Source organism: Pogoniulus pusillus, chromosome 9, assembly GCF_015220805.1.
Source record: "Pogoniulus pusillus isolate bPogPus1 chromosome 9, bPogPus1.pri, whole genome shotgun sequence".
Lineage (NCBI taxonomy): Eukaryota > Metazoa > Chordata > Aves > Piciformes > Lybiidae > Pogoniulus > Pogoniulus pusillus.
This window is the reverse complement of record NC_087272.1, coordinates 27,278,792-27,302,271: the sequence shown is the minus strand read 5'-3', so window position 1 is coordinate 27,302,271 and position 23,480 is coordinate 27,278,792. Positions and strand designations below refer to the sequence as shown.

Here is a 23,480-nt window from a genome sequence, read left to right as displayed (position 1 = left end):
CTCGCTCAGTCTCTCCTCATAAGAAAGATGTTCAACTTCCTTAATCATTTTTGTGGCTCTGTGCTGGACTTTTACTCCGGTTCACAGGCTGGTTGGTGGAAGAGCTGATGATACATCTGCTACAGAGAAGACGTGCTGCCATATCCAATTCTTGTTTCTAGTAGGTTGGGACAAACATATTTATGAGCCTCTTTTGCCACCTCATGTTTTTTACTAGCATGCTTGTACAGTTATTCTCTTCATAATACTTCTCTTCATGAACAGAGGTGGCAAAACCTTTATACAACCATCTATTTAGTTAAGCTGACACTAAAAAGCTAGAGCTTCAATATCACATTCCTTAGACTTCTGAGAAATAGTCTGTTTCAGGTGATTTTCCTGGACTTATATTGGTTGATAACTGGAAGCCCTATATTTGTGAGCTGTTAGCAGAGAAGAGAGGACGGAGGAGCTGTTGGCAAGTAGTGCCCAAGAATTAGCTGCTTTTTCTCAGCTCCCAGGGAAGGCTATTAAAAAGCATGAAAGATGTTAGAAGTTCAAACTTTGGCTGAAAACCAGTAAATGCTAATTAACAAGTACCATGAGATCTGATGCAGAACTTAGAATGCCAGCAGCTGTAGACCAGCTGAGCTTGAAGAGAACCACAGAAACACAGAATCACAGAATGTCAGGGGCTGGAAGAGACCTTGAAAGATCATAGAATCATAGAGTCAGCCAGGCTGGAAGAGACCTCCAAGATCATCCAGTCCAACCTCCCTGCCAGAGCAGGATCACCTATACCAGATCACACAGAAATGTATCCAGGTGGGGTTTGAATATCTCCAGAAAGGGAGACTCCACAACCTCCCTGGGCAGCCTGTTCCAGTGTTCTGTCACCCTCACAGGGAAAAAAAAATCCTCCACATGTTTACATGAAACTTCCTATGCCTCAGCTCTGTTCTGGGCTCTCTCGTGCTGTTCTACATCCCTCTTGAACTGGGGGGCCCAGAACTGGACACAGTACTCCAGATGTGGCCTGACCAGGGTGGAGTAGAGGGGCAGCAGAACCTCTCTTGAGAATGGGTGATTATTGAACCACATTCAGTTTTAGTATATTTTAAAATGGGTAGCCTTCAAGAGAGAGGAGCTAGCAGTAGTGATCCACTGTGCCTTCTTTACACACTGTTGTCCAGGTATACTATTACACAGCAATCTATGACATTTTCCAGAAAGAACCTGAATACTAAATTATTTGCAAGGAATGCTATTCTGAAAGGTCATTTGCCTAAAGCTAATTATGCTAAACAATCAGAAGGCAACCACTCACTTCTCCCTTACCCAAAGCTGCATTCTGTAAGATACATGCTTATCCTCTGAGACAAATAGTTTTTCTTCACATTTTGAATTAATTTGCAAGTGTACATTCTCACAAAAAGAATCCATTTCTGATGGGGAAAAAATGAGAGCAATTTAGCTCATTATTTTTGAGAGGTAGCCTTTGTAGATGTGATTATCATAAAATTCTTAAATCTTACTTTAGAACACACAGAGGACCTGTCTGCACAACTGAATACCATTAGTAACGTCCACTTAGAAAGCAAAGTAATTCATCATATTGGTATTGTCATTAAATAAAAACCTCAAACAACAACAAAATAAACCAAGCACACACACAAAAAAAACCCCAAACCAACACCACACACACCCCAAATCCTATGATAAATTATTTGTGTATAACATAAATAAAAAATAAATTATGTTAAAGATAATTTCTATGGGGATGGTGGCCCAAGTGTTTATCACATTATGAATTTAAAGTTAAGACTACAGATATAGTGATTCAAGCTGTGAGACAAAGGCAGGCTGAGATGACAGCACTACAAGCAAAACTCAAGAAAGAAAATAGATCTGACCAAGTTCTTCTGAAGCCTGTGTAAGTGACTTTGGTTCCCTGTCCCAGACATTATATATATCCTGGCCTGTATCAGGAACAGCGTGGGCAGTAGGACCAGGGAGATTTTTCTTCCCCTATACTCAACACTGGTCAGGCCACACCTTGAGTAGTGTGTCTAGCTTTGGGCCCCTCAATTCAAGAGAGATGTTGAGGTGCTGGAATGTGTCCAGAGAAGGGCGACAAAACTGGTGAGGGGCCTGGAACACAAACCCTATGAGGAGAGGCTGAGGGAGCTGGGGTTGTTTAGCCTGGAGAAGAGGAGGCTCAGGGCTGACCTCATTGCTGTCTACAACTACCTGAAGGGAGGTTGTAGCCAGGTGGGGGTTGGTCTCTTCTCCCAGACAACCATCAATAGAACAAGGGGACACAGTCTCAAGTTGTGCCAGGGGAAGTATAGGCTGGATGTCAGGAGGAAGTTCTTCCCAGAGAGAGTGATTTCCCATTGGAATGGGCTGCCCAGGGAGGTGGTGGAGGCACCATCCCTGGAGGTGTTCAAGAAAAGCCTGGCTGAGGCACTTGGTGCCATGGTCTAGTTGACTGGCCAGGGCTGGGCACTTGCTTGGACTGGATGATCTTGGAGGTCTCTTCCAACCTGGTTGATTCTGTGATTCTATGATTTGTATAACTTGGTAGTAGACATGAAGAAACTAAGTGGTTTAAATGAGAGTGGAGCACCTGAACACACATCAATTATCATCTGAGGAATTTAATATCTGTGTCTGTAATTAAGAATTAGATATATGTATTTTAGACCAATCCTCTCTCATATACAAGAGGAAGGGAAGCATGTCATGTCCGGACCATGCCAAAGCTTAACCACAATCTAGACACCACTCTGCTTGGCCCTGTCTACATTTTTACAAGAAAAAAAATTTAACTTTTTTTTCATGCAAACAAGCAAACAAACAAACAAAAATCCCATACCAGCAAACAAATAAACAAACAACAAACAAACCAACCAACCAACCACCAAAACTAAACAAAACCCAATATACTTTTCTCAGAACTCCACTGATTTGTCATTGTTCTGTGTGATGTAATAGACACTGACTCAACATGTTACAAGTATTTGAGTTTTTAAAACAGATGCAAAGGAAGTCACACCAATAGTCCTGAATAGACTCTACAGGGACACAGACCCTGCCTGTTTCCAGCTCTGAGGGCTTATGGGTGCATTTTGTATTCAAACAGAGGCAAACAACCTGGTCTAGGTTCTCATGCCTTTTAGGTACATGATGTAATTTAGAAGCTAGACAACAATTTCATGATAAATTAAATTTGATTGGCATTTTACAGAGCACCTATGGGCTTCAAAGAGTCAAAAAAGCAAATTTATTTTTCTACAGCTAATGAGCTGCACCCCCAGTTCACTAATGCTTCACCAAAAGCGTAGTGAAGCCCATGGTGAATGCCCTTCCTGTTTCTCTGAAGAGTGATAGTCAGTGTCAAAAACCCCAGAAAACACCAGTTCCTCAACAAGAGAAGAGTAACTGGGCTTTTTGGCTTTGTTCTGAGTACTTTGACACAGACCACACTGAGTGGAAAGGAGACACTGAGGTTTTTGGATGCTGCTGCTCTTTTTCTGTAAGAGCCACTGTGGACCTGGCACCATATTCCTGCTTGGTACCTGTAATCTTCTTTTGGTTCCCACCTTCTCACTTCCACCCAGTTAATTACTTTGGCAGCAATATATCATCTGAGCATGGTTTCTACTACCAGGTATTTACCACCTTATAAATAAATAACTCTTCAAAATGGTTTAGTCTCTGACTTTACACCATTTGCAATTGAATCCGTAACACCAAACTAAGTCATTTGCCAAATTAAGGCTTTACCATCAATGAGACAAAAGACTCACAGGTCTGAAGTTGGAAATGAAACTGAGAATATATCACCATGGGCTAATCTTTCTGCTGGCTTCCAGACTTTCTGACTTTTCACCAGTGTTGCTATTGACGACTTTGCCTGGCTTAGTTTTGCCAGATAACAACTGCAGCAGTAAAATGCTTGCAAGAAGCTAAACCTACAGAAGGATTACGTTATCTATCAAACATATTGGAAGACTGTCAAGGTCACTCTTCCTCTTCACAAATAAACTTTAATCAAGTAAATTACTCTGTCACTGAGCAACAGTAGAAACTGATGGGGTTCTATTCAGCCTTGTCACTGTCTTGAAGAACAGTCACTCAGCTGGCACAGAAGGAGAAGCCAATATTTAAATGAAGAAGAAATCAATATTTAGATTCAGTTTTGCACATGGATCAACACAAGTCTCCTCAATCACGAAAGTTGTGACTGGCTATCTGTGTCTCCTATGTCTAACCAAGGGAAAAGAGCAATTAGGACACCTTGAATGTCAATGCAACTTACATACTGAGACTCTTAGTTCTTAGAGTCAATTCCAGAATGCTTTGGACTGGAAGGCACTTTAAAGATCATCTAGTTCTATGCCATGGGCAGATACATCTGCTTCTTGACCTGGTTGTTCAAGGCCCCATCCAACTTGGTTTTGAACACTTCCAGAGTTGAAGCCTTCTCAGCTTCCCTGGGAAACCTGTTACAGTGCCTCATCAGCCTCATGGTGAAGAATTCCTTCCCAATGTCTAATCTAAATCTAGCTTTATCCAGTTTGAAGCCATAACCCCTCATCATATTAAATGTGTTTGCAAATTCTCTTTCCAACTGCCCTGTAGGCCCCCTTCAAACACTGGAAGATTGCTAGGATATCTCCTCAGAGCCTTCTCCTCTGCAGGCCAAACAATCTCACCTCTCTCAGCTGGTCTTCATAAGAGAGGTGGTCCATCATTCCAATCATCTTTGCAGCCCTTGTCTGGACCCACTCGAACAGTTTCATGCCCCTCTTGTGTAGGAGACTCCAGAACTGGGCACAATATTCCAAGTGGGGACTCACAGTATCACAGTATCACAGTATCACAGTATCACCAAGGTTGGAAGAGACCTCACAGATCATCAAGTCCAACCCTTTACCACAGTGCCCAAGGCTAGACCATGGCACCAAGTGCCACATCCAACTTTGCCTTGAACTGCCCCAGGGACGACGACTCCACCACCTCCCTGGGCAGCCCATTCCAGTGCCCAATGACTCTCTCAGTGAAGAACTTTCTCCTCACCTCTAGCCGAAATTTCCCCTGGCGCAGCCTGAGGCTGTGTCCTCTCGTTCTGGAGCTGGCCACCTGAGAGAAGAGAGCAGCCTCCTCCTGGCCACAACCACCCCTCAGGTAGTTGTAGACAGCAATAAGGTCACCCCTGAGCCTCCTCTTCTCCAGGCTAAACAACCCCAGCTCCCTCAGCCTCTCCTCGTAGGGCTTGTGCTCGAGGCCTCTCACCAGCCTCGTCGCCCTTCTCTGGACACGCTCAAGCATCTCAGTGTCCTTCCTAAACTGGGGGGCCCAGAACTGAACGCAGTACTCGAGGTGTGGTCTGACCAGTGCAGAGTACAGGGGCAGAATGACTCAAAGAGTGGAATACTGGCCACACTTCTTTTGAAGCAACTCAGGATTCGGTTGTCTGCCTGAAATATAAGTGAACATTGCCTGCTCATGTTGAGCTTCTCATCAACCAGCAAGCCCAAGCTCTTTTCCTCAGAACTTCTATCTATCCATTCTCTCTCCAGTCTGCATTTGTGCTTGGATTGCCCTGGCCCAGGTGTAGGACATTGCACTTGGTTTTGTTGAACTTCAAGAGGTTGGCAATGGCCCACCTCCCAAGACTATCAAGGTCCCAATGGATGGCATTTCTTCCCTCCAGCATGTTGACCACACTGCACAGCTTGGTGAGGGTTCTTGCAATCTCGCTGTCCACATCACTGACAAGGATGTTAAACAGCATCCACCCCTGTACCAACCTCCGAGGAAGACCATTAAACATCAATCCACTGACAATCACTCTGAGCACAGTTTCAATGAGTTAACTATTAACTTCAATTAGTTATTTTAATTCATTAGTTAACCTTTTTCATTTGATGAGGTCACCCTACTTGTACTTTGGCAAGATGCTTCATTGAGACAGCAAAAGACACTGAATCTTTTGTGTGCTCTGCTGTACTTCAAACCAGGCAGGAAACATCTTTCATCATGCCTAAATAAAGTCTAATACAGGCCACACTCAGTTGTTGTAGCAAGGAAAGAAAGATCTTTATTCATAGAAGCTTCAATATTTTCAGTTGTACTAGGGGCTGAAATTGGCTTTCAGGCAAAGCAGAGTGTTTCCCATGCTCTGAAAAGTTTTCTTCCAATAATTCTTCTAGCTTCTAGTAGTAACAATTGAGGTTATATAAGCAGACTTTGACCTGTATTATCCTTTGTTCAGCTCTTCTAAATGTAAGATATTGTTTATTAGTGTGCATGAGCTTTCCTATGTTAAAAACATTAGTCAGTAGTCTCAGCAGCTATTAATCATTTGAATGCTGGTGTTTCACTGCTGAGGATATGCTTCATCCTTTTTCCTTACTCTGTTTGTGCATACACACATGTTATCTATTCCACTGAGCCTACCAAAGTGTCAGAGGCATCCAGTGATGCAGAACAAAAATCTTCAAACAGGGAAGGTAACAGTCTGCTGCAAAATAATTTCAGACAGTAGAAGTGTACATTTGAAAAGAGAAGAAAAAGCTGAATGCTAAGAATACCAGATTTAACTTTGATCTGTTTCATATCAAAGAGCACACAGATTTTAATTAGATCTCGGGCTCAAAAATATTATTGCACTGCCAGACAGAATTAGAAACATTTAGTCTTATCAGGGAGAAACCTGGGGATTTCCACCCTGGCAGAAGAGCTTTGATTACAGTAAGTAGTACACCATGACTAATTACATTCTTAAAAACTTGTAATGTACTTAGTGTTCATGCCTTTCTCCAGATTGAATTCTTCTTTACTGACAAAACAAATCATGGCACCAACATTAGCTGTGCGGGTTTTCTTAAACTGCAAAATACTCCCAACTGCAGAGTAGACATATATTTTTGTGTACCTAGGTTTTGAAACCCTTAAACTTCAGTAGCAGGTGCAAAGTTTGTGTAGAAATGTGATATCTTTTATCAGATTAGTCAAGACAGCTGAAAAAAAGATACACTCTGAGACCTAAGTCCTATCTTCAATCACTGTTTTGTACCACTGTGTACCACATACTACTGCTAGTCATAGACTTCAATATATAGCATAAGACTAAGCACATTGAAATGGCCTTAGAAATATAAACAAACACAAGCCCTATGAGAAGAGGCTGAGGGAGCTGGGGTTGTTTAGCCTGGAGAAGAGGAGGCTCAGGGGGGACCTCATTGCTGTCTACAACTACCTGAAGGGAGGTTGTAGCCAGGTGGGGGTTGGTCTCTTCTGCCAAGCAACCAGCAATAGAACAAGAGGACACAGTCTCAAGTTGTGCCAGGGTAGGTATAGGCTGGATGTTAGGAGGAAGTTCTTCCCAGAGAGAGTGATTTGCCATTGGAATGGGCTGCCCGGGGAGGTGGTGGAGTCACCATTCCTGGAGGTGTTCAAGAAAAGACTGGATGAGGAATTCAGTGCCATGGTCTAGTTGATGGACAGGGCTGGGTGATAGGTTGGACTGGATGATCTTGGAGGTCTCTTCCACCTGGTTGATTGCATGATTCCATGAACATATTTGGCACAAGATAGTGAAGCCACTCCTTACAACATGCCATACGTCAAATAGTGCTGAAGTCGTAAAAATAATCTTGATGTTTATCAATAATATCATGTTGGAAAGCTGTTTCAGAACTTAATTTATATTATTTTTAATTGTACTCTTATTTGTAACCAGCCCATATCAATTTACTCCTATGCTGTCATTATTTTTTTCTTTTTGGGGGGTTAGAAACCTCATCCACCTTCATTCTGCTGAACTGAGGAAGTTACTCTCTCATCTTCATCACCTTGAAAGGTCTTCAGGTGAGGATTTGTTTAGAGCTTGTCTTTCCTGCATCCAGCTGAACAGTGTTGTCCAGAGAATTGCACATTTTATTCATGCTGCTTACGATAGCACTAATCCTGTTTCTGCATGCAGATCAGATCTCAGTCCTTGAAATTCATTTAGTAATTCTGTCCAGAGCAATAACATGTCTGCATGACCCACTGTTGATTCAGCTTTGCCCATTTCCATATCTTTTGAACTTCATCATTTCTTGAATGACCCTATCACATACTTATCAACTGTTTTCTTGGAAGATGCATTAAAAATGCTTTTTTTTTTTCATTTTTAGGAAAATCAATTATTTCTTTTTGATACAAGTTACCCTGAGTAATTCCAATTCGTTTTTTTTTCATTGATTCTCACTCTGCTTTGTTAATTTCTATGCAGCTCTACTTTTCCTTTTCATCAGAGCATAGACTAAACTCTTACACAATTCTGAAACCAAAGCAATGAAGCTTCTGTTACCTGTTTGATTCCTCCCCAGCTTAGGCATAAGTTTCATGTTTCTTATTCCATGGGCTCCTCATAACTCTTCTTGTTGTTCCTTGTCAATGCTACCAATGCAAATGATGTCACAGGTGCACCTAAAAATTCTTAGTTGCTAATAGAAGATTACTAATTAATTTCAGGTACTTAAGATCTCTTAGAAGTTGCACAGCTGTCATTCCAATAAACAGGATTTAAAACTTACTCTGCAAATTCAGAAGTTAGTCCCCCATGAACTAGTGTGCATTTTGCAGCATTCGGTGGACCAAATGTGAGAAGGTGCTCAGAATACAAGGAATTCACACAGTAACAGAGATACTTTCAGCCTGTTTGGAAGACTCAGCTGATTCCCTTCATCACCAGGGAATTTGGGTCCATAACCTTGAATTTCCATTAATTTCATGTTTATGAGCTGTGGGGGTTTTCTTATATAAGACCTTGTAAGCAACTATGTTAATGCCAAATCTTTCTGCACTTTCTTTAAGTTGAACAAAAAATATCCAAAAAGCCACTTGTAAAAGGCTGACAATGCTATTGGCAATATTGTTAGTACAGAGGAGCAAATATGTGAAGCAGTTCCCAAATTGCTTGAAGACATTTATTTCCTCCATTTATCCATCAACTTTTCTGCACAGTAAAAGAGTAGCTAAATATTGGAAGTGACAGCTGGACTGTAAGAGCAATTCATGGAGCAGATAGTTATAATATCAAGTCTGAGTAGATAAATTATTGCTATTGTCTACCAGTCAGACATCTCTTAGGCTGTCAGTGTTTGCATTCAGTCATACATAGTTCATACACAAAATTCAGTGAGGGATGTGACTGCTGACTGACATCTATACATTACACTGTGAATTAATACATAATATTTTAGGTGATTCAGTGAATTATTAATAGTAACACAAATACTCTGAATGCTTTCATTTTCATCTTGGACCTATATTAGGCATACTTCATTTGAAATAAATAATGTGTTTCCTCATTAACAGAATAATTAAGAGCCATAAATAGGTTTCTGTTTGTGGCAGAGATTATGTTTTAATTATGTATCCCAAAATAGAGGGAAAGCATCTGGCTGGGATACTCAGTGCTGTTGAAGTAAAAACAACATGCTCTAAATGGATGGTGAAGTTACTTAAAATGCAAAGGTGAATTACTTTAAAATATACAGGAGTATCTCCTGATTACTTCCTTTCTATATCAAATTTTCCTCATTAAGCATGTTCAGTCAGAAGATGATAAAGTTTCCTCTATAAAGAGCAGATGTAAATGTGACATGGAAGATGGAACCCAGTTTCCAAGTAATCCTTTGCTTTGGGTCAAAGCACTGAACAGTGCCCTCAGGTGCCTAAAAACCTGGATTTACAATTTTCTCACCAACATACTTTCCCTGCTGCCAGGCAGCAAACGGGTGGGTAGACTGAACCAACTGGAAGATGGCAAAATAGAAACTATATTTTGAAACACTCCTCCGCTTTTATGCGGCATAGGATATTATAGTGGAAACAAGGCTAGGCTACTGAAAAGCTACACTCCCTTCAAGTGCTGCAAAACCCTCCATATTTTATCACTTTTCTTATTATTTGGTGGCAGGGAGGGTTGAGTGAATCTATTTAGATAGCAAAACAAGAATTAAATAATTCCTATCCTTTCACTTTTGGAGAAAAGCTTTAAAAGGTGAGCTCTGACGGTTCAAAATCAGAAGGTAAAAAAATATACCCTTTGAAGTTCAGGGCATTTATAATGGCCCCAGTCATGATTTTTGGATGCTTGAAGTTGACAGCAATTTTAGTTCAGCATGACTATAAGAAATGGTAGAATAAATAGAAAACAGTTGTTTTGTTGTTATCATATATACTTTTAAAGCTATATGCTATAGACAGTCTTGCATCCTATTTTTAGATGTCAAAGAGTTTTTCTTTCAGAAACAAATCACAACTTTTAATCAAATTCCCATCTGGAGAAGTAAGGGTGCAAAGATGTGCATGTTTCACAATCTGTATGCCAAATAAGAGTACTGTGATCTCACCTAGTGCTGCAATACCATTGTTGTTTTGGACAAGGGTTGAGTGGAGTCTCTGCCTCTTTTTAAACCAAACTCTTTCTCCAGTTGTCCCCATCTCATGGAAGAGGGAACCTAGCTGTCCTCAGGTGACCCTACACCAGGGCACAGGATGAAAATGCAAGGTATCTCTGAGACTTGTCCTTTTTCCTTAAGTTCTCTAGGAATAGGTTTCCCTGCCTGGCACATTGACAGAGCAGCTGTGATCCTACAGATTGAGTACCCTACTGTGATGGGTAGGAGGAAGTGAGGTGGGTTTTGCTTTGAACCTCTCTACTTCCACATTTTGTAGAAAAGCCCAGAAATTATATATTCATTCTAACTCATTTGAGAAGACCGTGTAACAGCAGGGCATTGTAGGTGATCCTGAGGTGAAGGAGAGCAGGCAGCACAGAGAACTAAGATGGCAGTCAGAACGAGTGCCAGAGAACCAAGCTATCTGGATAAGGCATGCATTCAGGATTACTTTACGTTCCATCTTCTATCTGCAAACAGCCTGTTTACTTTCAGTGACACCAGTCTTAGTCAAATTTCTGCAGAAGTGGTGAGCTCTTTGATGGCTTTGCCTGAAGAAATTAAGGAGTAGCACCACTCAGAAAAACATCCCATGTACTAATTCCTTCATTTGTCTATTATTATTATTATACAGTTTTGGGGAAATTGCTGAACTGATTTAACTTCTATCTATTAGGCAAAGTTTTGGTGACAAGCACTCTTCTTCTCAAATGATACTAGGGTCTTTTACTCCAAAGAGAATTAAAAGCATATGGTCAAAAACTATTTGAAGTCTACATAGGTAACCTCATAAGCATTTTTAACCAGGATGGGATTATGATCAAAAATGAACCTGAAGAAGGCCATGCTCATTAGTACAACTGAGAGTAGCAAGGGCAACTTCCTAAACCATGTCCACATCCACACAAAAGCAAAAAATTGGAAGCAGTTCTTACTGAGCTGGGAATTTTCATGAAAACAACTTGCTTTTAACACCATATAAATGACTGCAAAAATGTTTCTAAGTCATTCTTCTGAAAACTAGACAGTTTCTGGGATTCTGAAGAAAAGCCATTAGGTTTTTGGAGGAAAGTTTTCCATCTTTCACATATACACAAATGCATTATTTAAAAGTTGAGAGAACTCAGGGATGTAAAAAAAACTAAGCATGTCAAAATATACAACTGCAAAGTTGGAGTTTTTTCCCATAAGATGCAACTTCACCCGTACCTTCCATATTCAAGTCATAATAAAATCCTCTTGAGCTATATCATAATCTGCCATGAGCACACCTCCATTAGCACTTCAGCTCATGTCAGCCCTATGCCTCTCCCTCAAAAAAAAAAACTAATCTTCCTGTTGTTGGTGCTTACTATATTTTGGTGCTCACTGCAGAGTAGGCAAATTACAAGAATACTGATACTTATCAAACGAAATTAAACTAGAGGGTGCAATCCAGGAGGAAACTCAATGTTGTCTGATCACTAAAGGGCATTCAGTTCACAGGAAAAAGGCTAGCTTGAAGTAAGCCTACCTGTAAAATGTAATTTTTGATGATTAGGTTATCAGCACAATATCCTCCTGCAAATTTACACTTACTGAGTTGTACTGTCTATTATCATGAAAATAAGGCTACGGACGACATGGCCATTATTTATCTTGAGGTCAGAGCACTAGGCCTATTCCTAGCTGGAGAGCTGCTCCAGTACTAAAAGCAGACATGATAATGGTAAGACAGAACAATCACATTTGGTGTTTAGAGAGGTGGGAAGTTATGTTTGTACTTAACTATATTATAGATAATAAATGTTTTTTTAGAGGAAAAAAGACTATGTTCAAATTGTAACAAGAAGAAACAATCTTACATATGACTTTCTGTGTACAAAAATATAATTCCCGTGAGCATTTATCATTGCAAATCAATTACAGGCTAACTGGATGGAGATATAACAGGCACATCATTTCCTCTGTAGCAGAATTCAGGGCAAGAATAGATATAGTTAGAGAGTAGGTATCCCAAGCAGTCAATGATCTTCACAACTGTTTATTCACAAAGTACAAATTAGGGTGGAAGAAAACCACGGCCTCCTTTTTCTTTATAAGATCTGTATATATGTTTTTGTTTTTCACGTGCTTTTGAATCTTTAGGAAGCATTTGCTTAGCATCGTAACATCTTTGTATGAAGCCACACTATTCATTCAGTGATTTATTTGTTTATGAAATGAAAGTGGATATCATGTAATTAACCAGTTCTAGAAGCTGAGATCTTACAAAATGGAAGCAAATGAAAAATTCAAGGAGTGTTCTGTGAACCTCATTATGTAGTCACAAAGAGTGGTTGCTTACTGTGGCAGTCCCAAGCAGCCCAAGTGGAATTTTCTGAAACACGAATTGGCTCTTACAATACTTTTCAACACCTACTCATTTCATTCAAAAAATGAGATTATGTTAGAGCCTTATGCTAGGTGTTCATTATAAGGACAGATAAGTCTAAAAATGGAACAGACTCATAGATATATTAAAAAAAAAAACCAACAGAATACTTTCAACTGAAAATAAATTCACAATATTTATATACACATAGAAGTATAAAACTTTTCTACTATGTGTATAATTCTATTAAATATGTTCAAAGGTAAATGACTACTTCAGTGGCTCACTTGCAATTTGGAAATATGCAGCCTGGCTCCTGGTTTGACATCTTTATGCAGAGCAGCAGAAATTCTAAAGGCTGATTATCCAGTCACAATCCCTGGTTCACTTTGTTTGCATGTGTGGATTTTGCCTCACCTATTAAACTGTCTGAATCTCAATTCATGAGTTTCATCACTACCCTTCCAATTCTCTCCCCCATGCCACCAGGAGGGAATGAGTGAGCAGCTGGGTGGTGTTTAGTTACCAGCTGTGTGTTAAATTATTACAGCTGGTTTTGATGCCAAACATGAGGTTCAAAGGGTTCAAGAAACAAAAGCTTTAATTGGAAACTGCTAGACCATATTTATAGCTGGTACTGCTTTTTAGCTATGAACTGACAGACTTCTCTGCTTGCCATGCTCACCTTACTGTATATTGTGGACATTTTATTGACATTTTGTAAGGGTAGTCCATAGACTAAGGGAATGATATCTGCATTTTATATCAAAGGATAATAAAGGAGGAGGTGGTTAATATATTGGGTAGTGTGGTATCTGAGCCTGACATATACGGTATGAAGTACGGGGTGATGTGCTGATTCTAGCTGGAAAAGGCTTTGTTTTCTTCACAGTAGCTGGTAGTGGGCTTTGTTTTAGCTTTTTACTGAAAACAGTGTTGATTACAGAGAGATGTTTTCATTACTGCAGTGCAGTGCTCAAGCAGAGTCCAGGCCTTTTCTGCTTCTCACAGCATTTCAGTGGTGAAGAGGCACAAGAGGTTGGGAGGGAGGACAGCTGGGACAGTAAACCCCAACTGACCAAAAGGATATCTCTCATACCATATGACAGCATGCTCAACACATAAATCTGGGGGAAGTAACAGTTACACACGATGGAGCCCTGCTTTCCTGGAGATGGGTGAACATCTGCAGGCCAATTGGAAGTGGTGAAAAAATTCCTTGCTTTACTTTACCTGTGTGTATGGATTTTGTGCTTTATCTATTAAACTGTCTTTATCTCAGGAGTTTTTTAACTTCTACCCTTCTGGTCCTCTCTGCCACCCCACTGTAGGGGAGTGAACGAGCAAATGGGTATTGCTTAGTTACCAGCTAGGGTTAAACCATGACACTTACACAAAGATCAAATTATGTCTATCCCACTTCTAGCAGAAGTAGCATCTGTGTTACCCAAGAAAGAGAGCTACTGCAGCTAAGACTGAAATCCCCACTTCAAGCCCCACTTTTCTCCTCTGAAGTGGTGACCTAGATTTAACTCTGAAATATGGATTTTCTAAAAATACAGGCAGTTCCCAAAAGGAAAAAAGGCTCTCTGAAAATTGAGTGGCTATGGAAATTCTGCATGCACAGCCTCATAATATTAGAGTCATAAATAGGAGATTTTCCTACTGTCTTACCGAGCCATCAAAATTATATTTTTATCATGTCTTAAATGTAGTTTGGAAACAGACATACAGTTGGAAAAAACAACAGTCGTGAGACGTTGTCACTATTTTAAAGCTAAAGCAGCACTATGACACTTCAATGCTACGAGACAAAAAGTTTCTAGGAAGATACTGACATATTCCTTTGGTTCAGCTATACTTTAGAGCTACCAAAGTGTTGAAATTCATAGCATTTAAGAAGTGCTTCTTAAATTCCTCAGAAACATCATCTACAGCTAAAGAGCAGAGGATTTCTTTGAGAAAATGTGAGAAAGAAAATCTTTTGTGACCTTGGATGCTGACCTATGCTCACTCAGAATGCCAGAAACTTGCATTCTTAACAAAGTGTTGTGGTAGGCCTGGTAGGCCCAAACCAGGCTTATACATGCCCTGCCTTGCCTAGCCATGCTTCTCTGCTCCACCAGAGAGGCAAGCGTGGGAAAAGGGCACAAAAGAACCTGGAGCCACTGAGTCTGGCCTGCCCAGGGCCCTGTGGTAAACAAGGCACACACACTTAGCTTGTGCAAGGCCTGTGCTTTGCCCGAATTGGGGTAGAAGTGAGCCTGTGGCTTTGCCTAATATGGCTAACCGCCACCCTGATAGGCTACTCTGTGTCCAAAGGGCAATTAATCTGGGCCCACATTGATAAAAGGAGATATGCAGATGGACAACGTGCTCCCCTGCTCCCTGCTGTGCTCAGCCGTGCTCTGCAACTGCCTATTGCCTTACTGTTTGCTGGTAAACTCCACTGCTGTGAGTTACTGGGAGCAGACCCTGGGTGCCTGCGCACGATCGCCTTGTGTGGTCAGCGTGACGTTGTGCTGAGCCCGCACGGCAGCTGCCTCTGCACCTGAAAGTCCTGCTCGGCAGTCCTGGACACGCACATATCACCCAGACGAGCCAGGAGACGAGATCAGAGATTGTCTACCTCTCCCACAGAAGCCTGGGAAGAATCAAGTACCATGGCTGACAAGACAGAGTTCCCCCTGAAAGCATTTGGGACTGTGGCTAGCCCCTGCGAGTCAGATAATAACAATTTGTGAGTGAATGCCTAAATGCTTCTTTGTAACTCTCCATTAGAATCCACATAGAATCCACATAGAATCAACCAGGTTGGAAGAGACCTCCAAGATCATCCAGTCCAACCTAGCACCCAGCCCTAACCAATCAACTAGACCATGGCACTAAGTGCCTCATCCAGGCTTTTCTTGAAGACCCCCAGGGACGGTGCCTCCACCACCTCCCTGGGCAGCCCATTCCAATGGGAAATCACTCTCTCTGTGAAGAACTTCTTCCTAATATCCAGCCTATACCTACCCTGGCACAACTTGAGACTGTGTCCCCTTGTTCTATTGCTGGTTACCTGGGAGAAGAGGCCACCCCCCACCTGGCTACAATGCCCCTTCAGGTAGTTGTAGACAGTAATAAGATCACCCCTGAGGCTCCTCTTCTAAACAACATTGTCATAAGCAAGAAGAACTCCTTGAGTCCATCCAGTGTGCAAGCAGTGTATTCACTGCAAGTGGCATTTGACCACAGGAATCTTCTCCTCCAGTTTAATTGTTTCTATATTTTGCTGGTTATTACTGGATCTAGTTATTATCCATAGAATGTTTCCATGACTGTTTAAGAACCAAAATATTATTAAAATTAGTGGTCAGTGGTGGTGAGAGTTCTGAAGAGCAAAATTAATAAACAGTGTTAATTTGGTGAAAAATATCATCTCACGTCAATTAATTTTCCCTTCCACAACAAAAAGGCCATACAGAATATTTTTACAGTGCCCTAAAAACATAAAAAGGTTTTGGTAAACATTTTGAGTAACTGTTCTATGGTTAGGAATTAATGAAAGACATGAACAAGAGCTAAAAGATTTTACTTTCCTGATGTATATATGTCTTGTAAAAACTAAACTCAGTTTAAACTCACTTAAAATGACTGCTTAAAAGCCCCAGGATATTTCAAGTATATTCTGTTACTAGGTCTGATGAGGCAGCTTCTACTGTCACTCTATTTGAATTAGCAAGACAATAAATTGCAAAAACCAAATACAATTTATGTGAAGATTCTGTGTGTCTATTTCAGCTAAATTATTTTCCAACACTTTTCACTATGCATAGGCTTCATATTAGATTTTTAACTCCTACACATGTTTCTAGCATGGCCTTTCATTTTTCTAACTTCAATGTCTTACAAAATCTTTGTGACTCTGTATGGAATTTGTGGAATTTGCTGCCTGTGTAGGCTGCAAGTAATTTCTTAGCACTGTCTTTAAAATTGATTTTAAAATTTGTGAGTTCAATATTTTTAATACCCTAATGCTAGGGGTAGGGAGCTGCAGATAGCTGTGTTAGTCCTCTTTTGGCCCATGCTGCTAGATGACGTGAGTTCTGCTAGTTCCTATGCGGCAGCACTTAACACATCTTTGCACCACAGCCAGACTTTCAAAGGGACATAGGATTCTTTTGTTTTCTGAATTTAAAATAAAAGAAAACTCCACCGAAGCAGCTAGCTTGAGGTAGGTCTTCTGCATGTTTGAAAATACTATTTGTTGGCAAATCCTGAAGAGAAACTATGTTTATTGTTATCTACCTTGGAAAAGTGATGTTAAGAAGCACTTTAACCAGACACTTTGGTAAACCATGTTCAGCTGCAAAAAAAATATTTACACCAATAGAAACTACATCCAGGAGGATGCACATCCAATGAAATAACAGTGCTGTAGGTGAGCTTTAATTCTGTTTCCTTTTCATAGTTATTCCACCTTGCATGTGCAGGAAAAATAATTCTCAGTTGTGCCCTCCTATACTCAATCATGTCGTTTTACTTCCTAGGAAAGGAACCTGTAGTATTTACAAAGGGAAAGAACCTTAGGCTATCCAACCTGCAAGAGAAATTTAGGCACCAGATCTCAGTCATGTTTGGGTACTTTCCTCATTAAGGTCTGAACACTCTGTCTTTTTTTTTTTTCCCCAACATCATTGAAAGGCTCAGTCTGGTTGAAGAGGCAGCTGATGCCACTCAAAATGGCCAAGGATATTCAATGAGGGCTTTAACTGCTGCTCCAAGACAGACAGTTGGTGTACAGAGGCCATATGTCATGTCCACTGGTCGGTGCCTTAGATAACCTACAGCTATCTCAAGTTAGTCCTGCTTGAAATACTTTATTTTACATTACACAATATTCATTACAGTAAAATGTTAACTGGGGTAAATTCACTGGGGTAACCAGTTGGACTAGCCACAGTACAAAACAATCCTAACAAAATAACACAATTCTTTTCCAAAACTGCAACATAAGCATAAGATAAAAAACCACAGGCAAAAGACAAAAGGTACAAAGAGACAATGTGAGTCACTGAAATAATTAGTATTCCTACCACAACAGCTGCTTAACTTTGATCTAGCTTCTAGTTTCCATTCCATATTACCTCAATGATGCTATGAATATGTTCTCTTAGGAGGAATATAATCCTTAGTTAAAAAATGTCTTTCTGTATATCAGTTAAAAGAAAAATAGTCTTCTAGTCTAATGTGGCTCCAACTTCAATTCTTCCTAAAATTATTTTTTAATAAAGGGACTTATCTTTCTTTTTATATTGTGTGCTTTTTAATTTCCATCACAAGACAAAATTTAGACTTTTATTTCCCATATCACTATAAAAGAGCACTGATTCGGTTTTGGCATTGGTTATGAATCATCTGACTCCACTAATGCCCTCAAAAGAGATAAATGAAGGTGATACAATTTCAAACTATACATTGCTTGCTGCGGTTTGCTTTATAATTTCTTTTTTATTTCAGAAGATAAATTCTTATACCTAAATTAACTGTCAAGCCTGATTAGGATTGCATTCTCCTAGGAGAAAAGTGCTACTTAAGGTAAAACAATTCTATTCATGACACTAAAAGTACTGAAGTGACAATCAAATGAGAAGTCTTTGGGCTGAAAGTATATAAAAAGAAAACCAAAATATTAGCAAAAATGCAAAGCTTAACATCTCTTTAATCTTTCAACAACATCACAATATAAATACAATGCTATCTCTGGGGGGGGGAAAAAAAGGCAACAATGACAAAGGCACCACTGAATCTGCCAATATGACACAAATTGCCAGGTTAGAGCTGGTGGAAGTATCACCAGGTGAAACATTCTGAAATAGTTTAGAATTTGTTTTCCTAAATTATGCCTTGTCAAAAAAAATAATTTCTGAATCAGCGTGCACTGGTTTTGTGCTAACCAAATAAGATTGCATCTGTAGCAAAGTAAAGCATTCTGAATTAATAGGTTGCACTGGATTTATTGTGGATATTGCTCAAGTAGTCACCTCTTTAGGTATTTATTTCCGTCTCTTGTTTCTTTTTCACTTAAAGTACACATACAGACATGAAAAGAACAAAACTGAATAAATGAGCTCTGTGTATGAAACTTAGTAATATGAAGGGATGAATTCCTATCACTTTGCACTGTACTGGTTTGACAACTTTTGCACTGAAAATTGGGCTTTAGCCCCTCTATGGACTCTTGGAGTGATTGTTCAAATTTTAATCAAAGGCAAAGTTGCCTACCACAGATCTTCTGAGTCAGTCTCTGAACAGTCAGAGGGTGTGCCGAGGGTATCTCAATCAATATTTCCTGATGACCTTTCTCTTTCCAGAAGAATAATCATATTCCAATGTTACTGGGAAGGTTTCTGTTTCTGAGAAATACTCTTACCCATCTCCCCCTAGACCCTATCTGGACTGTTCTCTCTCTTCCATTCCCACTCAGTTTGTTCTTCTACCTGCTTTTAAACTTTCTCAAATCTTTAGATTTCTCTGCAAAATTTAGCTGCTTCCTTCTGTTCCTCACACTGGTAAAATTTGCTGCCCTCTAAACTTCTCAGCCAGCAAACTTTGAGAAAATTCCAATTTGAAAGGACACAAGTTGCCTAACGGGGTGGTGGAAGCTCCATCCCTGGAAGTTTTTAAGGCCAGGCTGGATGTGGCTCTGGACAACCTGATCTAGTGGGAAGTGTCTTTGCACATGGCAACAGAGTTGGAAGTAGATGATCCTTGGGGTCCCTTCCAACCCTGGCAATTCTGTGACTTCATCCCATGACAGGCAGTAGGTTTTTTAACATCTGGTGAACTGCTATAGAAATAATGGTGAATCTGTACTCCACAAAATTGCTTGGGTCTGCAGGAAAATGTTTGTATTTGAATGAAAACTCCAAGAGACAGGAATTTAGGTGAATGTTTAGACATTTGTGACTGTGTATGGCATAATGGAAAAAAAATAGTTAATGCTATATCAAAATATTTGAGACACAGTGTGCTGGTTTGAGGCTAATTGGAATATTTTACTGAGAGAAATTAAATCCTTAGCTGTGAGAAGAAAGCAAGCAAGCAAGAAAGAAAGAAAGAAAGAAAGAAACCAACAGTACTCTATATCATCCATTCTTCTGCTGAGAAATGCAACTAGTCAAAATATAGATAAGACACTTCTGACACACTGCTCAACTAGCTCTCACTTCTGGCCATGCCTTCTTTCTAGAAGACTGTGTGGCTGTCTCTGCCTTAACTTTAATTCAACCTAACCCATTTTTCCTCTAACCTCCTCGTTGACATCTCACTCCAGTTCTCCAGATTTATCATGGGAGATACATGTGGGTTGATCTGGTTATTTCTGAAGGGAGGGAAAGAGGGAGGAGGAAGAGGGTTTGGGTTGAGAGCGCTCTTAGAGACTCTGATTTCTGGGAGGGACATTGTGTTTCTGTATTACTTTTAACTTATATATAACTGTATATATTTATGCATATATATGCTTGTAAATTGTGCTAAGCTGTAAATATAGCTTCATTCCTTAACTTTCAGCTGTCTGAGTATAGTCTGGGTGATTTCATAAGAGTGGGGGGCGGGTAGCACCCAAACCATCACACATGGGAAGTGTCTACTGATAGTATCAAAATATTGTCATAGCAAGATATTTTATATCTGACCTTCCTGCAAGTTCATAACTATTCCTTACAGCCTATATAAAGCTGTTATATTTAAAATGTGGTACTCCATATTAATTTATCTGTTGGCCTTGAATTTCAAGTGCAGCATTTCTGAGTTACAGTTACAGCAATGAATCCACAGGTAGAGATACAGGGCAAAGTAGCTGTACCCTCTCAGGTACAGCTGGAACATCACTAAGGAGTCCTACCCAGCAGCATGGGATCAGGTTGGAAGCAGTTGGTGCTAACTGGCCTAAACTACCTATTGACTCATCATATCTGTTAGAAACACTTTCCTTTCCCCACTCCATCCAGCAATTTTTAAGCAGTGGTGCACAGCTCTCTGTGAACAATTACACACACCAAGTTGTGGAGTATTACATGAAACAGTGAAGCCCAAGGACTGAGTTACCAGGAAGTATAATGTGATGCTCAATTTTAAGTTGAAGTTACCTAATGTTGACCCAAATACCTGCATTATCCCAAATCAGGTTGTCTGATTAAAATCGTATCATAGCTATACTGAAGAGTTTTCAGGGAAAGAACAACATTTATGTAGTTTGGGACTGCTACTCAGCACAGGGTATATGTTATAACTGAGGCTTCCATGCTTTAGAATAACATAAATAATTAACTATAGCAGGAGCCCAAGGTAGGAAATAAAGCAGAGTAATTGCATTGCCTTCTCTTCTATTTGTTTCTTAATTATATTTATAGCTTTCCTGTCTTAAGTTTCCCATAAAATGACACTTTAAAGGAAACTTATGAAGGATGGAATGTGTTTCTGTTGCCCTCACCTACTACATCTACAAGACAAACTACTCTGTCAGATGCTTTAAAATCAATGGATCTTTGAATACCATTGTGGGCATTATTAGAACAATAGTAACTACAGGCCATATTATAGGAAACCTTCCAGTGAGTCACAGATATGCTAATGCTTACATATCATGAAAACATAAGCATTGCTTCATGAAAACAGAAGCCAAAGAACTCACAAAGTACAAAAAGCTGGGTTTATTTTAACATTTATAATGCAAACTCTGCATATGTAGTTCGTTCTCATGTTTATATACATATATGTGTGTATAAATGTACACAGTTTACATACATTTATGTACAAAGAAAAAATATTCCATTTCTTTATCAAAGACATGTTCAGTGTTGAACGTGAATTGAACAGAAAGCAGAACTGTGATGTAATAGGGTTTGGTTTAGAAAAGAGAATCTCAGATAGTTTTTGGTTTGATGCATCTGTCATACTTCAGCATCTCTAAAATATAGGAGTGTCCCATAAATATTCTCACAATTACACTAGCTGCAGGACAGAAAAAAGCCTTCATTAGGGAAGTAGGTCTTAAAAGTACATTTAGTACTTAATTTTGAAATTTAAAATGGCATGCCTGATTTTCCCAAGTCGTTGAAAAAAACATACACACACTTTGAGCTTACATTTATATTCATATTTTTTATCACGTCTGTAATTCTTTTGCTTTTCACTTAGAAGTTCCCCGGAATTTTCCTTATTTCTCCAGATCTCTGGAACCCTGTTTTAAAATTGGTGTAAGGTTGCCTAATTATAAGTTCTTTTGGTACTGAACAAAATTTAAGATGCTGTAAGAATGATTGGTTTGACCACCCCAGCCTTGAGATATTGTATAACTCTTTAGAGGGCACCACTTTGACCTGCCATTTTGTTCCTATTCCTATTCTCAGGTTGCTCTGTTCCTCAGTTTGTTCTACTTGCACTTTGGTTTGAGGCTCATTTGCCTCTGGGTAGGACTTCCAGTAAACTCAAATTCCTTACAGACAGATACCAAAAAACCATGTAATTTTCTTGTTATAGCCTTATCTTATCTGAATTCCTTTATTGCCAAAAAAAAGAACATTTCTTATGAGCCATGAGTCTTTACATGTCTAAAAACAATGCTTGCAGAGATTAGTTTTCAGCAAATCTATTTCTTCGTAGCCTGGGAAGTAAGTGTGGCCTGAAATACAACCAGGGTACAAATACTCTAAAACCCTGACAAGATGGAGGTACAGATTGGCAGCAGATAGATACTATGAGAACCAGTCTCCAAATTCAATGTGCTAGAAAAATCTCTGGTCAAGTACCCTAGAGGCTTGCAACCATGCTGGGTCAGACTGATCAGACTGCTCCAGTAGCAACCAGCAAGGTTGCTAAGAGCCTGTCAAGTAAAACCCCGTACAGTTACTATAAAAGCAAAGCAATTCTTTTCTCTCTTCCCCTAAGTAACTCTTTTTCAAATTCATGCTGCAAGTCATTGCACTGACAATTACTCTGTCAATATCCAGCTGTCAATCAGAGTCTGAAAAATCTCTCTTCCTTGGAATATTCCACTTTTATCCAAATATTAATTAAATCTCACTTTATATTCTAATAACCATCAAGGAAAAATAGACATGTGGACCTTGATGCATTATGAAAAGTAAGTTATAGTAATGAGTTATTGAACTTATCAGAGCAGCTATTGAAAAGATTTTGGTTTGTACTACTCACCAGACAGCTCACAGAAGCACAGTCTGTATGCTTTGTTTTCCATTATAAAGAAACCTTAAAGGGAAAAAAAAAATCACCAGATTTGTTTTGTTAAAGAAAGGAGTAAGCAGGAATTTAGGGTTTTTTTCTAAATAGAAAAGGAAAAAGTTTAACCTAGAGTAATACTCACTAAAATGCAATTTCAGTCAAATTACAATGACAGGGGAGAAGAAAAGTAATTCTGTTGGCAGTCATGGTTTTAAATTGCCTACAGCAGCTGCAACCACTTTGCAATGCTTTTGTTTTTCATTAAATGAGGACTGGAGAAATTATGCATGGATTTTAAAAATAACTAAGTTCAACATGTCATCAAATCTTGTAAAAACAATTTCAGTTTTAACCCTTCAGATTTAGCATTGTTTACTCTTCCGCTTTAGTATCATTTAGGTTTGCCTTAGATATGTAAAAACGTATTGGTCTGAAAAGAGCTATGTATATGA

General features: G+C 39.5%; 1 long non-coding RNA gene across 1 annotated transcript in view; it reads right to left on the bottom strand.

Annotated features, from left to right (window-relative positions):
* The window catches only part of LOC135178467 (uncharacterized), a 35,358-nt gene extending 12,131 nt beyond the window's left edge, over nucleotides 1-23,227 (bottom strand). The window contains exons 1-2 of the long non-coding RNA XR_010303552.1: nucleotides 23,171-23,227; nucleotides 23,002-23,055 (exon numbers count right to left, since the gene is read on the bottom strand). This is a non-coding gene — a long non-coding RNA (uncharacterized LOC135178467). The remainder of the gene's footprint in view (nucleotides 1-23,001; nucleotides 23,056-23,170) is intronic.
* Between the last annotated feature and the right edge of the window lie 253 nt (nucleotides 23,228-23,480).